General features: G+C 41.1%; 1 long non-coding RNA gene across 1 annotated transcript in view; it reads left to right on the forward strand.

Moving 5' to 3' along the window:
• Positions 1 to 15,422, forward strand: part of LOC127142562 (uncharacterized) — a 30,054-nt gene that overhangs the window by 12,842 nt on the left and 1,790 nt on the right. The gene's annotated exons all lie outside the window — the stretch shown is intronic.

The raw sequence follows: 15,422 nt of genomic DNA on the forward strand, positions 1-15,422 counted from the left end.
GTCAGACACTGACGAATATCTGCAGGAGCGACAGTCTGCTGTTCCACTGATAAACTTCTTGGCTATCATAGAGCAGAATATGAGCCCAAAGTGCCCAATGTGTCAGCTGTGAAGGTATTCAGCGATCGCTTTTGAACTGCTCCTGTTCCTACTGTACATCAGGTTCCACTCTGTGATCAGTAACTTCTGGAAAAATAAGCACAGAGGATGTCTTAACCCTGTTGTATGTGCTGACCCCGGGCATTTCTCTGCTTCCATCACAAGACCCCCCACGAAACACCCCTTCCTCCTCACACACACACATACACACGTAGCTCTGCATCAACTGACAACATGTATGCACAGTATGCTTCCTGTCTCCTTCAATTCATTCATGTGACTCACTTTCCAAGGGCTGACTGCTGGGATCAGTTGCCATGGCAACCACAGATCATATGATGGTTACTCACCCTGTGAGCATTTTTCTTTTCTTTTCTTTTTTTCCCCCCCTCCCCTCTCTTTAGCACCTACTGGTGTTCTGCAGTACGGCTATGAGTGAGCCACTGAAGTAATAATACAACATCCCTCCACCTTACGGGACGCAACTTATCACAGGGCTGGTTTTCCCTCCTGCGGTTCATTGCCTCTGATGTGTGACTGGACTCGTAAACACGTAGTTTATCACACCTTTAAATTATGTAAAAGGAGACACAGTGTGCCATGTTCCCTGTCACAGCCAGAATTCTGCTGCAGTGTTACTCATCTTAAAGCATCATGAAATAACCGCAGGTCATAATTCTCAAATTTCGCTCACACTACAACATCAACATGGCTTTCCATCATTACAACTCTGACCTTAAATATCTTGACCTTGAGACGAGTGATTTTATTTTTATACGTCCCACATGGCAGGGTGGGTGGCCGAGGGAGAAGCTGCAGTAAGGCCCTTGAATGCAGCCTTAATATTTCACATGTAGTTATATTGCAGCACAGAACAGAGATGTAATGAGACATCAGACTGGGCTGTGATTTACTGTGCCTTTTGAGACAATCTATAAGGGCTTAGTTCTCTGGAGTAGGACTGCTAAAGACCCAGTAAATAGAGAGAAGACAGATTGCATCCACAGACTGATTGCAGTCATATGCAATACTATAATAATCCAATATAATCCAAGTGCACTGACAAATATTGATTTTACTCTCAATGTGAAAACTGGAAGCAGGTGAGGGATAATGTGTTTCCCCACCATATTGCTCAATGGGATGCAATGTTATTCTTGTGAATGGTGGTGATGTTTATACATTTGATAATATTGTGAGGGCTCCCATTCACCATCAGTGGAGCACCAGCCCTTATCTCCACTCTCAGGAGAGCCAGGTTGCCAGGTCACAAATTATACATGCTGACGAACGCCGCCGGGCAAAACCTGATCCAGATCTCGGGGGGTGTTTCTGTGCAGCTGAGCCTCATAGGCACTGACGATTCAACTTCCTCTCTCTGCTTCCTCACCCCCTTGCCTGCCATCAGTGGTGCAGTCCCAACTCCGTCAATGCACTGACACCTTGCCTACTCCCTTCTGGGTGTGAGAGTGCAGCGTTTGGAAATAGATGGACAAATGAGAAGGGAGGGATACCTAAGCCAGTCCCCTGACTGACTACCTGCTGCTTTTCTGGCCATGAATAAGGAGGAAGGGAGGGCTGCAGGGAAACTAACCATGCTGGTTCAAGTGTAACACCAACAGTTACACTGACCTAAAGCTCTGTCTGTCCTCTTTACAGAAATGCTGCTGCTGCAACAGCACTGAGAAGGCAGTGTTTTGACATTTGGTCACAACAAGTTAAAAAATCCATATGTATTTATCTGGTGTTTGCATCCTGTAATGTTCCTGGAAAGATAGCTCATTTGGCATTCCTCTCCTGCCCTTTGCTTATTTTCCTTTAATCACCCGTCCCTGCTGTTCAAGTGACAAGAGGCTCATTAGCTCTCTGGTGAAGCTTCACTCCTCTTCCCTAGATAAAGAAACATACACAGAGGTCATGACTACAAGAGGACAAACATGAGTATTGACACCTGTGATGAATGTGCAGCGCTAAAATCAATGACAGAGATTTGGCCTTGAGACAGTGTAGTAAACATTAAATTAGGCTGTTGACGCAGGATGGCTGCGATGGCTTGACACAAAACACCATTGAGCGCTTGGGTATAGACGAGGTGTGATAGATTCAAATTTGAGTCTGTGATTCTGTTGAATGATTACAAAGAAGTCTGGCTGTCTCCCAGAGGAACAGGCAGTAAAAGTGTTAGATAAAAAAGATTTCTCAGAGAGAGTGAATTTATGACTGAGGTAGCTTTAATGAGCTCAGAGAGGTGAAAGTTGGCCCGTTACCACCAGAGGAAAAAATAGAACTACTACAAAATCCTGCCTCTAGACTTAATAATAATTCACCAGGCATTTCATCATTCAGACATCTTAAAAGTCAGCAGAAACTTCAGCTGTATGGAGAAATTGATCATTTGTCTATCACTACCAGTCACCGATGTTTACAACACGTCTTTTACACTGATATATGTGTCCAAATGTAGAGATCGTTTCATTTTGGTTGGATAATGATTGAGGGTTTGTTCACTCACTGATGCAAATGAGAAACTAACACTGCACTGCAAACCACTAATGCCAAATTCTTCCATTACTGCCTGGTGCCCCGTGGTTGCCTATAGCATGTGTGTGTGGGTGTGTGAGGAGAGGGGGCGGCTGCTGGAAATAGATCAGACAACCTATCAGTTCAGCAGGATTATCACATCACTGATCATTTAATTCTCTGTAGAATATGTGATGCAAGTGTTGTGCAGAGTGCTCACAGCAATCAGCAATACAGTATAACTGCCGCATGGTGTAATTGCTTTGCAAAATGCATAAACAAACATGAATGCTCGTTTCCTCCGAGGAAAATCAACGGGTTGTGAAATGAAACAAATGTCACAATTCTTGTTTTTTAGTCTGCAGTGTTTCCAATACCTGCTTTAAGTAATTGTCAGAACAGCACAGCACGTGAAGGTCATAGCAGAAAGTAAGAGAGGGTTTAAGTCATCCCTGTAGATTTTGGTGATATAGAGTGAACAGTGGTCCTCCCTCTCCTGCCCTCCAGTATACCAGATGGCTGTTCAGTGCCCTGCTGTTACAGTAAAAGAAATAAGCAAACGGCAAAGACTTCCTGCCAGTTTATAGATCAACATGCTTTCATCCATATCGCACATAATAAAAACTCATTGGGCCTTGTTGGTATTAATAGTCATGAGCCATTTAGCTGTGACACAAACAGCAAAACTATTAAACTGTATTCAGCTTTATGTAAATCCTGTGAGTAACAAAACTGAACAGTGAGTAAATGTGAACTCACACCATTTCTAGTCATGATTATGTTTTTCATTATGGATAAATATATAATCTTTGATACCTCAGAAGTATATTGATACTGTTGTAACTAGAAAATTGTATCTAAACACAATGACATGATACACCAAAACCGCGCAGACCTAGTCAGTGGCCTGTGAAAAGTCCAACGCAGAGCGACACTTCTCTCCCACCTCTCGATGACTAATCTGCAGTGACTGGTGCCAGGAGGGCACTACAGTGCTTAAAGAAGCAGAGCATGCACCGTCTTTTATGTAACGACATAAAAGACCGTGAACAAAATGTTTGCACCCTGGCTGTTGTGACCCTGTCAGCTGCATTCTTGTCAAAAATCCACACTCCCTGAGGATTGTGTTGTGGATGTACACGTGTATCTGTGCATGATCGATGGTACTTTGTACAGCTGTAGTAACCAAACTCCCCGTGTTTGTACCGTCTCTATCTCTTGGTTAACCAGCCTCGACCACAGCAGATGCTGCAGTGCAATTAAGAACAGAGGATGTAATGAGGTCTTCCTTTGTCATATTTCTCTAAAATCCATGTTACACCCACAGCAGATCCACTTCACATCATGTCAGCCAAATTTCCATAATCACGACCCCCTGTGTTGACGCTACAGTGAATATTTATTTAAATATAACTAATACAACGTGCCATAGAAATCCAGTCTAGGATAACATTATTTCACAGAGCTCTCATGCTTATAGGAAACTTAGGCAGCGAGGCTTATTTATTCATGAACACCTAATGGAGCTATGCGCTTTAAAGGCCACTGCTCACAAACAGACCACAGGGTGACTCATGTCCCACTGCATTTAATACCCCGACCTCCCTGCATAAAGAAAAGCCAGGCAGGCAAATTCTGCACAAAAAAACATTTTTTTTTCATCCACCATTTTAAAAAAACAATGACAAAAATTGTCTTGCAGTTCAGCAAACATTAGTGCATCTTCACAGTCTTTTGATTGTGAAAATCTTTGTCTTTGTTAATAGTGTGGTCCACAAATCACACAGCTTCAAAGTGGTTGCGATTTCTAAGTAATATTATCACTTAATACTGTATGTATAATCACTGTCTAATCTGTGCATGTTTTTATTTACTGAAAGAAATTGATGAAAGTTGTGATTAAGGAAGATCCACTGTGATATTATTGCGCCCTCTACTGGTTGGAATTGTGGCAGCACCATATAATGAGAATTTAAAGACACAAAAATGATGAGAGACCATTTCAGTACAGTTCGTATCCCATGTATGCCTGCTGTGTGAAATCAGAATAGGAGTGGTCAGAGAAAACCTGCCCACACTGATGCTGTATCATGAAAAGATATTAACTTCGTGATGTCCTTCTGTTTAGCAGTGTTTGTTTAGACTTGCTATACGAGCTTGGCAAATGGCAAATATTGATTAGCTGTTTTCCATGGGTTTGCACAATCAGTCTCATGTCTCAGAATGATTAGCGTGGTAATCCTCCCTCCTCCCTCCATCTCTCCTCCGGCTGTCGAGGCAGGCTGCTGAGACCTCTGCTGTGGAGAGGGAGGGCTTCGTTGCCATCTGGGCTGCAGCAGGGAGTGGCGACTGAGACACCAGCACCAGAGACACGTTCAGCGTTTATGTACTGTCAGCAAGACACAGAGAGAATAAGAGCCGCTTTGTGTCAACTCTGCAGAGCTCCGAGTTGAGGATAGCAAGAGGGGGCGAAGAAAGAGCTATAATAAAGCCATCAAAACAGCAAGGATGGCCTGTATCAGTTTGTTGTGAGTTACTCTGGGATGACAGCGCACTGTGTCTAAAATTGGCCTGCGTTTACATTAGGAACCGCCAACAAAAAGCCATTCTTTAGAATGAGTCTGAAAAACTTGTATGTGTGTTAGAAGTGAAGTAAGGAGGTAGTATATTCAGAAAAGCTCAATAAATAATCCAAAGGAAATGATGTTCTCTTCTGAAATAGAATAGAAAACAGTAATGTGTGCGATTGAAATCATCAGTTATGAATCTAACAGCAGGGTGACAGGGAGTATATGAGTGAATGGATACAGTATACATAGAGTACAGCGAGAGTGAATAAATGTAGCTTTTTATAAGTGGTTGGTCACTGATCGCCAGCCTGATATACCTGCACTGCTCTCCAGCCTGATCCGTGTTCAGATTCATGTCTTCATCAGTAACAAGGCCAGCAGTCACTGTGATAAATTCTGCGGTTGTTCAGACGCCCTCATACAGAGCCTGGCCAGCTGCCAGCTCCATCAGCAGACAGCTCTGTCTGTATACCTCCTCTTCTCTCTCTCTCTCTCTCTCTCTGTCTCTTTCTCCTGGAGACAAATGACCTAATCTCTACCATCGCTCTGTGGCCGCCATCGATTATCACTGCTCGCTGTCTCATTCTCTCCTTGCCTCTCCCTCCTTTTCTACCACTCTCTCATTTAATTTCTTGTTTTCTTCACACCCTGTTTCATTATCGATCTGAAAGCAGGGTGACAAAGGCTTGATGTCTCTTTTGGAGTCTGTTCTTTTTTATATATATATATATATTGCAATAACAAAGCCTTCCTGCAGGCTAAAAGCAAAAGTGCTGGAACTATCAATTACCTTTTTAACATGCTTTTCACAAGCTGTTGGTTTGACAGGATGGTTCAAATGATTAAGCAAGAGTGTCATTCTTGCTGTAAAGATGCTTAACTTTGGGGTCAGCAGCATGTTGCCTGAGTTAAAATCAGCCACAGCAGCTTTGAAAGCTGGCAACAGTCTGCCATTAAAACCATAAACAACAGAGTAAAGGGTGAAATGACCTGGTCATAAAATCTGGCTAGTCTCGGGGTTTGATGTACAGTTCTGGGCTCTATAAAAACTGCCTTTGCTCTGAGCTCCACGGCCATTAGTGGGAATGATTATCGCCGTATATTTCAACCTGTAGTCGCCTACTGAAGTTTTAGGTAATAGCAACTCCAAGGTCTTGCTCGTGACAGTAGGGAAAACAAATGATTATTAAAAGAGGGTAAAGGTAATTGGCCATAATTCACAAGGCCCACATAAAGAGTTTCTGGCCGTAATCAAAGCTGGTTTCCATATATTGAAGGTGCCTGTTTGACAGGCCGTTTGTCTGGCTGCAAGAAGTTGTTACACTCCCACCTCTCGATATATGTGCCAACTTTAAGAGGAAAATTATTTTAAGTTGCATGATTTCGATATTATTTAACCAGTCACCACAGGATCTGTAAGCAAATCCAGGGTTCAGAATATTCATCAACTGAATGACCTTGTTCTGCACATACACAGGATATGAAAGTGACATGCAAGTCTGGAGGAAGTATTAAGATCCTTTACTTAAAGTAGCAGCACTGGAACATAAAAAGGGTCCATTAAGTGTAAGAGTTGTCCAGTGAAAAATGCCATTTAAGTATATGTGATGAGCGAAATTAACTTAGATGATCAAAAGTAATGTGTAAGTAGCATTTTACTGTTATAACTGGTCAAATTTGTTGTTGTGTGGGTAGTTTATGCTGTAAGACAGCATAATAATGTATAAATTCATCATATTCTTTGTATATAAAATCTTGATCTGTAAACCAATGACTAGCAAAAACTGTCAAATCAATGTAATGGACTAAAAGGTACAGTATTTCATTTTGAAACTGCAGTGCAGTATAAGTAAAAAGTAAAATAAAACAGTACTTTTGAACTTGAACCTGAACGTGAAACTTAACTTTTCCACAACCAAATCAGTCCACCTACTAATAATATACTGAACTTAATTTGTACCCAGGGTATATGATCATTTGGCCCTTAACCGTGTACAGTTAAAGAAACAGACCAATGGAAAACATTTGTATTCACTGTTCATAAATCAAAAACAGTGGTTACAAATGCAAGACATTAAAATTCTGGTTGATATAACCATTGATCACCACTAGATGGTATCATTAATGTCCCTGTGCCTCAGTATGTTATACAATGAAGCTTTGACTTTTACAGTCCATCCACATTAAAATATGAGTCTGTTGATGTTCACTTAGGACAGTTCAGACACCCTATCTGCATGTTGCACTGTGGGATTGATTGGTTTGCTCCAAATCAGAATGTCAGCATCTCTATATGTGTAATACATGTGTCAGCTTCCTGTGAATTTCACTGTGAAGTTCATTAAATCAGTGCTCTGGCTGATCGTAAAGAGACACTCTTCAGTTTCATTACACAGCACTGAGACTGAAATACTGTGCATGCAAAACTCTGAATGGGCATATGCACAGACATCTGATATCACTGATATCTACAATTGGTGTTTCAGCACTGAAGTTATCAGGCCAGAGTAAACAAACACCGGTTTCCTGGCTTTAACCATAGATGGCATAAAATTAATTAAAGCAACAGAAGTGTGCAGGATCATATTCTGGCATCCTAATAAAACAGCAAGAAACTACACAAACCAAGCAAAACTTCACTGGAAGTCTTAAAAGTAAGGCAATAAAAATTAATAGTAACACTTACTTTGTCAAAACGCTTGGACACACACATACTTCAATAAGCATAGTTGCTGTTTGATACAAAAAGGCTGCTGCTCTCTAGTCCTTTTCCTCGGGGTCAAAGGTAAAGTCCTGACCTGGTGAGGCCAACATGCCCCTGTTAATAAAACAATAAACAGCAGTCTTATCTCAATAACCCCCCAGCCAGCACCCTCGCCAGCAGGGCTAGCTTTCTGAAACCTCCACTTTCATCCTTTTACTCTTAAACTACAACTGACATACAGTCATGCAAGGGTGGGTGTGCACATGATTTTGCTCATGCATCATTGTTCAAATCATAGGAATATAAAAGCCATAACTAGAATGTATGCTAAATGCTGTTTACACATGAGCACTAAAAGGGAGTTTAATAAGACTTTATTTACTCTTTGCCCACCATATGTGATGCTCCTGAGTGTTTGAAATCTAAGATCAGTCTCAGAGGGGGGCCCTGTGGCTCCCAGGATACCTAATACTCTGCGTGCTCCAGGGCCAGTGAGAAGAAAAAGAGCACAATTGGATTAGATACCAAAATAGGGTCAGTGTTTGTTTTAATCAGTCTGGTGACACAGGGAGCTCTTGAAAGCACAGAGTAAAGAGAGCCTGGAGAGAGAGAAAACGAGAGAAAGAGGAAGGGGAGAGAGAGAGAGAGAGAGAAAGTGAGAGGGAGACAGATAGTGAAAGAGAAGGAGAAAAGGGGGGAAAAGAGAGACAGAGAGGGCAGCCGGGGTGATTGGTCCCCAGGCTACATGGCTGGATAATGGAGACTGGAGGCCGGAGGGGAAGCTGTCTGGGGGGTGGCTGGCCTTTCAGAGTTCACTGTCAGGTCTCCAAACCGAGGGGACAGTGGTCACTTCCACTATCCCAGGGTTTTGTCAAAATGAGCTCTGACAAATATGTGGTAGCTGGTTTGTTTTCCACACAACACCAACAAATTATCCAACAAAGAGTGCCTCTGAGGAAATGAGCATCCATGAAATTGATGATTTATCTGTTAAAGATGATTTAGATCAACAACAACCATTACTCTGTTGGTTTTGGTTTGACAGAGATTCAAGTAAAGTTGTTGCACAAACATTTGAAATGTGAAGCCGGGATTGCCTACTGTCTTGTCTTAGTCTGAGCTATCTGATTACCAAACGTTTTTGTAATCTCAGGCACACTGGGTAAGAAGTTTATAAAGTGAGAGTGCTGGAGCTTATGATTGAGAGTGATAGCGCACTCTAACAGGCAGAGAAGGATCTTGTGTAAGTGCTAAGCTTTGGCTTTTTTTTCCATCTAGGTTGTTGCAAGATTACACTCCCTGGCCAAGTCAGTGAATTGCGGCTCTTGGGGAACAGATCGTGGTCGCAGCTGACTAGACTTTCCATGGCAGAGCTTAAAATCCTTACTGCGATACACCGCTGAATTTCAGATGTCAAAAATGATTTTCCTATGCCCCAGGACAAATTCAGGCAGCGTTGGGGGAAACGTTTGCTACCACTGTTTCTCGTGGACAAAAACAAAAAGAGCAGTATTACCGCCCATAAGCTGTGAGGTCACACCTCAACCCCCTGAAGAATGAGCAGGAAGAGACACAAAGGTCGGTGGATTTTTGATCAGATAGATGTATTTTCTGGTTCATAATAGACCTCAAAGTCAGTCTCCAATTTATGGTCAGTGGAGCAGCTCCAGACTGTGGATCTAAGTGGTATTACAGATTAATGTGTTAGCTGTCTGGCTTGGTGAGTTCCTCGGTTATTTAGGTCCAAAATATCCATTGAGCCATGACATATATAAATACTTAAAAATGAGTGCTATTTCCCTTGCAAATGCCACCCATCCACAGTTCACTCACCCAAGGGTTTAGTTACACATACAGTAGGGAAAGTAAAAACAACAACACCTAGATAGGGAAAACACAAATCTTCATATCAGTGTTCCTGTGTAAAGTTGCACATAATGAGTTGTGTGGTCATATCCTAAAGTCCAGTATGCAATTTTTCCTGCTATGTGAGCATGTGCATGTTTGTGTGCCTGGCTCTATAAATATACAATATGTTTGTGTGTTGGAAAAGAGGCGAGAGCTCAAGAGCAAGAGCGTCCTAACCCCTGCATATCCATCAGCCTTCTCCATGGTGTTTGGTAATGGTATCCCCTGGTCGGAAGTGCAAATCCAGCTGCTGCGAAGTGGCCATAAATTAGATTTTCTGAAACTTGGTGCAGACGTAGTCTCCAGTGTGTCGTTTGCTGGAGCACTCAAGCCCCCGCTCGCCCACTGCAGCTTTCATTATCCTTACCTAAATCCCTTAAACTTTGCCGATCAATTGTCACGTACCTCAAATTATCTCAGTTGAGCATCAGCTCTTTTGTCTGCTGCAGGGCTGCCTCCCTTCAAGTCAACGCAAAAAAAAAAAGAGTTAGTTTTGGGTTCAACTTGAAACAATTTATCTCTTTTTAAAAACTGACATGTTGAAAACATTACAACTAGTGCTTTTGCATTCTAAGCCTAGAGGTTAGTGTGATGTGCCTGCTGAAAGCTTTTCAAAATCACAGAGAAATCAACTGAGCAAGTTCAGATTTTTGCAGCTGCTTTCTATTCTTCAATGTGCAGAGTAATTCCAAACAGTTTATTTTCTATCCAGCCACTTCAGCCCCCAAGGTCATTTGCTTTTTTCTCTTTCTAAACAGGCAAAATTCTCACATGTCCTTTCTTGGTGGAACTCCACTCAAGTCTAATTCGCTATGCTGGTCTGTTCTTCCCCAGCAGAGTTGTGGCAGTCTCATTCACATGTATCAGAGTTCCTTTAATTTACAGACCTCATCTTTTGCCTGAGATCTTCTGATAACAAAGTAACAGCTGCATGAAGCCTTACCCTCAGATCACACAGTTAATGCTTGAGCACGTGTCAATGGAAAAAGATGCTCTCCATTTTTTTTTTTTTTACCATACAGTTTGGAGGCTGCGCAAACAAAGTAAAAGTGCTCTTTTTCTATGCGCTGCATGGGTTGTACAGTATGCCTTTATTGGGAGCATATATGTGCATTTCAGTGCCATATTTGCAGCTACATTCTGCCTGATGAAAAAACAGGAAAATTGTTTGAGTCAGAGCTCAAACAAAACCCTAGCCACCATGCTAACTTCAGTGAGTTGCGGGTGAAGTTGGGGGGGACCATTATGGCCAATGTCTGGGTGGCTGTTTGGGGGTCGTGCTCTGTGCCCAGGCCCTCAGGGCACCAGTAGCAGGATGGGCCTGTAAGCATCCGCTGGGAGGATGACCCCAGCTATCCCTGTGGAGTTTGGCTTGTACAGCTGTATCTGATTGGACAGGAACAAAGGGCTGCACTGCACCAGGGGGTTTGGCATTCAGCAGATATAAGAACCAAGACTCTCAAGTCAAGAATCACTACTATATTTTCACCAATGCATTTGTGATAATGGTGATCTCTATTTCCTACTCTGGGAATGATGGGAAACGGGTTTTTAGGAAAATGGGTTAGAATGTGCAAAATTAGTTATTACGCATTTCAGCAAGACCAACATGATAGATGTTAAAGTAGAACTTATCTTGACATTTTAGATTTTTTGACTTATTGTTGGAGTATTGTTGCTTTTATTTGAACCCAATAAGCAGGGACTGTTTTGAAAAAGAAAACCTGCTCACAGTGAGTTTCCGTATTGTTCAAATTAATCAATGAAAAATCACTGAAAGACAACTGGTTTTGTTCAGAGTTTTGTGTGTGTTCCTCCTGGTCTGCAGAAACATTTCTATATTCAAACTGCTCACAAAGCTTTTATTGTTCACTTATAAAGTTTTATAAACATCCACTGCTGCTGGATGAGCCACATTTTAAATTTATTATTAACACATTTCTTTGCCATATTCAATAACAGTCTAAATATGGGAAATATGATCACACACATATATCTATCCGTCTGTTTATCGTTCTATCCATCCATCTATCTATCTATGTTGTTTGGAGTTATTTTACATTTTACTGGGCTTGCAGGCCTGGAAAAACCCACCACAGAGGAGTATATCTACATCCTGGACTTCACACCTTGACTCATTTGTAAAACCTATTAAATATCACACTCCCAACAAATCCTTCTGACACCACCGATAGCAGCAGAGAAATATGAGCACGTTAATTTGGTTATAATTTTTGCAACTGTCATCCCTTCCCTCAGCTGAACTCGCAAAAACACACTGATTTATTGTGAGGCACTCCGAAAAAAAAAACATGTTGTTCTTCCGCGGACTTTCATAAGTATTTATCCAGCATGTAGCTGACAGGTTTCTTCCAAAAATGTGAGAAAGTTGGTAGGCTACCGGAGACCTCCTGTGCGTCAGGAGTTTTCTCATTTTGATGCGCTGGAGACGGAGGCCGCTGCCAAAGCCGCAGGTCCTGTCTGGAGCCCCAGGATTACAGACCTGTGTGTCTGTCTGTTTGTCTGTCGCTGTGCCAGAGAAATCATACAGCCTGTCACACACACGGATGCAACGACTGCGATCTTTACGAAGAATAAGGCAACTGCTTACCAGTATCTGTCTTAGTAAAAATTAATTGTGCTTTCAGAAAAGTGCGTTTTCCCCGTCGAAGATAATGTTTGAATATAGCTAGCCATAGGGTTTACTGTAAATGTCTATAGGTGAAAAGTTGTTACTACAAAAACACTGTCAGTGTACCGTCTGTAAAATTCCGTGAAATAAAACAGTGAGAAAAATATAGCTTATTCCCTCAGCCTATATTTTTAATCAGAGAATGTGCTATTATATTTTTGCGAGGTTTTAGTCAAAAAACGGCTTCAAGCTTTTTGTGAAGACAGACCAGAAGAATGATTTCACTTGTTTTGTTTTTCGTTAATCTCTAGGTTCCTAACTTGTCTTGATTTTCATTTCTCTCGCTGCAGTCATCGTCTTAATATTTCAGGATGAATATCTTCTCTCAATTATTCACCTAAAATTAATTAGCCAAAAATAATCTTATTTTTTTCCAAAGTGAATATCATATTTCAGATCATGAATTGAAAAAAAAAAGCCTGTGCAAAATTTTAAGTTTATTCTTCGTTCGTTTGCGTGCTAATTTATCATCTGTGAAAACCTGAGATTTGGAGATTTCCAGTTGTGCAGTCAAAAAAACAGAAAATAAACTCGTTTTCTTCAATCACCAGTGAAAACGATCCTCTCTGAGCTATATAAAATAATGCTAAAATTAACGTATAATGGAGACGTATAACAAAAGGCTAGCCTACATGCCTGAAAAAAAAAAAAAACCCACAATATTCTGCTTTTGTTCGCTATGACATAACAAAGAACTGTTCAATAATGCTTGTTATTAAAAAAACAAAACAAAATGGTTACAAAGACAAACGGGTTTAAGTTTTATGCACAGCTTAAATATCCGTTTATTAGTAGTGTATTTCTAGCTTAATTACAAATCAAATTTAAATGTCCATATTGATTATCTAGCCCGCATTTTCACTGTAATGTCACATCGAACAGCCGGATTGTAGGGTTTTAACTTTTTGCCTGACAGTAACAAAAGTTGATGATATTACACGCAATAGATCAGTTCTATTTGAATACATAAGTATTGTTGATAAAGAAATGCTACAACAACCAGGCCTACTAATGTAAATTTTCCATCACGATTAATTTATTTTTTCCATCCTATCTTTTGGGTGATTTTTACTTAAAAGTATTTTCTAATGGATCAAGTTTCTATTTCTCTTGACTGACAGCTGGACAGAAGATTTGTCCACGAGAATTCATCCCCGTCCTGGATGAACACAGGTGCTACATGTTTTATGGACACTTTAAATTCACTCACCGAAGAAAAAAAAAACCCTCTTTGTGGCTGTAGGACAGGAAGAAGACCTGGGGAGGCTTCTGACTTCCTCTCGCTCTGGATAATGAAAATCCCATGATCTTCAATCCGTGCTGCTCATAATTCAATCCGAGACCACCGGGTCACGGGCAATGTTGGAGGCTGTTATGAAAATAACAAAAACAACAAAACAGCACCAATAAGAATAGCCTATTGCTGTTACTCAACGCTAAAGTGATTTAACTCCTTCCATTGGCCTACTTTTCCTTCACTAGCCAACCAAAATCACTCAGAAATAGGCCCATTCATTACCTCAATAACCTTGGCCAGAAATGGTCAAGGCAAACAAACAGGCGAGTCTGTATGATCCCAAAGAAACGTATTCCTCCACCTCAAGGAAATAGCCTTTATTGACCATTTCTAATCTAATGTTAGCTTATTTAACCTGCGTCAATAAAGAGGATGATAACCAGCTAGTTTATTATTTTACCTCAATATCCAAGGTTACCTAAAATAGAACCTAACGAGATAAAGGAGTGGGATTTTGATAGGCACATGTGGCTATTAATTTGAGCAATAAAAAATAAATGTGATATGTAGCTACATGTGCTGACAGTTAACAAAATGCTAAATTTGTTTTAACGGCTATTTTTTAGCCTACCCTGTTACGCATGCGTCGCCGCCCAACAGGGCCGCGTCGCCCAACGGTTCCCGGTCCCGCTCTAAAACACATGTGGGGATTATTTATTTTTAGCTCTGGCGTGTGTCTGCTGTATCGGGGCCTAGCTGATACACCCAGATGGTTTCGCTGAGGTGCGTGTTTACGGATTCCTGGAGATTGTGAGTAAGGAGCTAGGCTGCACCGGTCTGTCCCTCATTAAGCGCCAGTCAGAGCAGAGAGGCATTTATCACGACAGACTGAGCTTTCATAACCCGGTGTTCCCGCACACACACTGCATTTCTCTCTCTGAGCTACTGTGCCGAGCAAAGCCTCCTCATTCAGCTCTCTGTAGCCAATATAAAAGAGGTTAAATGCTCGTATTAAACTGCTAAAATGTCAGATCTTAAACTAGCATCCGTGTGGATCCTTCGGCTTGTTGCTATGACAACCCCAGTCAGTGCGACGTTGTAGAAAATTTAATATGAAACATTTTACATTTCTTGGGATGACGAGACTGTTTTATCGTATCTAAACTTTGTTTATGTTGACAAACTGAATAGCCAAAGTGAAAAACATTCAGACCATTTTCCCCCTTCATATACTGTACGCTTTCTGTCGTGGGCCCTGTGAGTCTTTTGGTACCACTTTCTGATCATGGCTTTGCGAACTGCAATTAACAGATTTATTAGCGGTTAATAAATGGCTATCAGTAACATTTATGAGCCATTGATAACTTGCTTAATAAATTGTTGGTTTGCCAGGTTAGGGGAGACACCCCAACGCTTTCAAGTCTGTTGTCTTATAAATGTTAGTGAGTTGTCAACAAAGGGTGCCATGTTTCTCGCTGTCTAATAAGTAATTTTGTTTGCAATTATAAATGTTAGTAAGCCATCAATAAAGAATAATGGGTTTCTTAATAAGCTGTCAACAAAAATTAGTCAGTCACCTGTAAATGTTAACAAAATCATTAATTAAGGCTTTTAAAATAATCCATCATGTCTGTAGTAAATGTTAATACGTCCAGATGCCCTTCAGCCCTTTTCACATAGGTATATGGTCAA

The sequence above is a fragment of the Lates calcarifer genome, linkage group LG6, assembly GCF_001640805.2.
Source record: "Lates calcarifer isolate ASB-BC8 linkage group LG6, TLL_Latcal_v3, whole genome shotgun sequence".
In the NCBI taxonomy this organism is placed as follows: domain Eukaryota; kingdom Metazoa; phylum Chordata; class Actinopteri; family Centropomidae; genus Lates; species Lates calcarifer.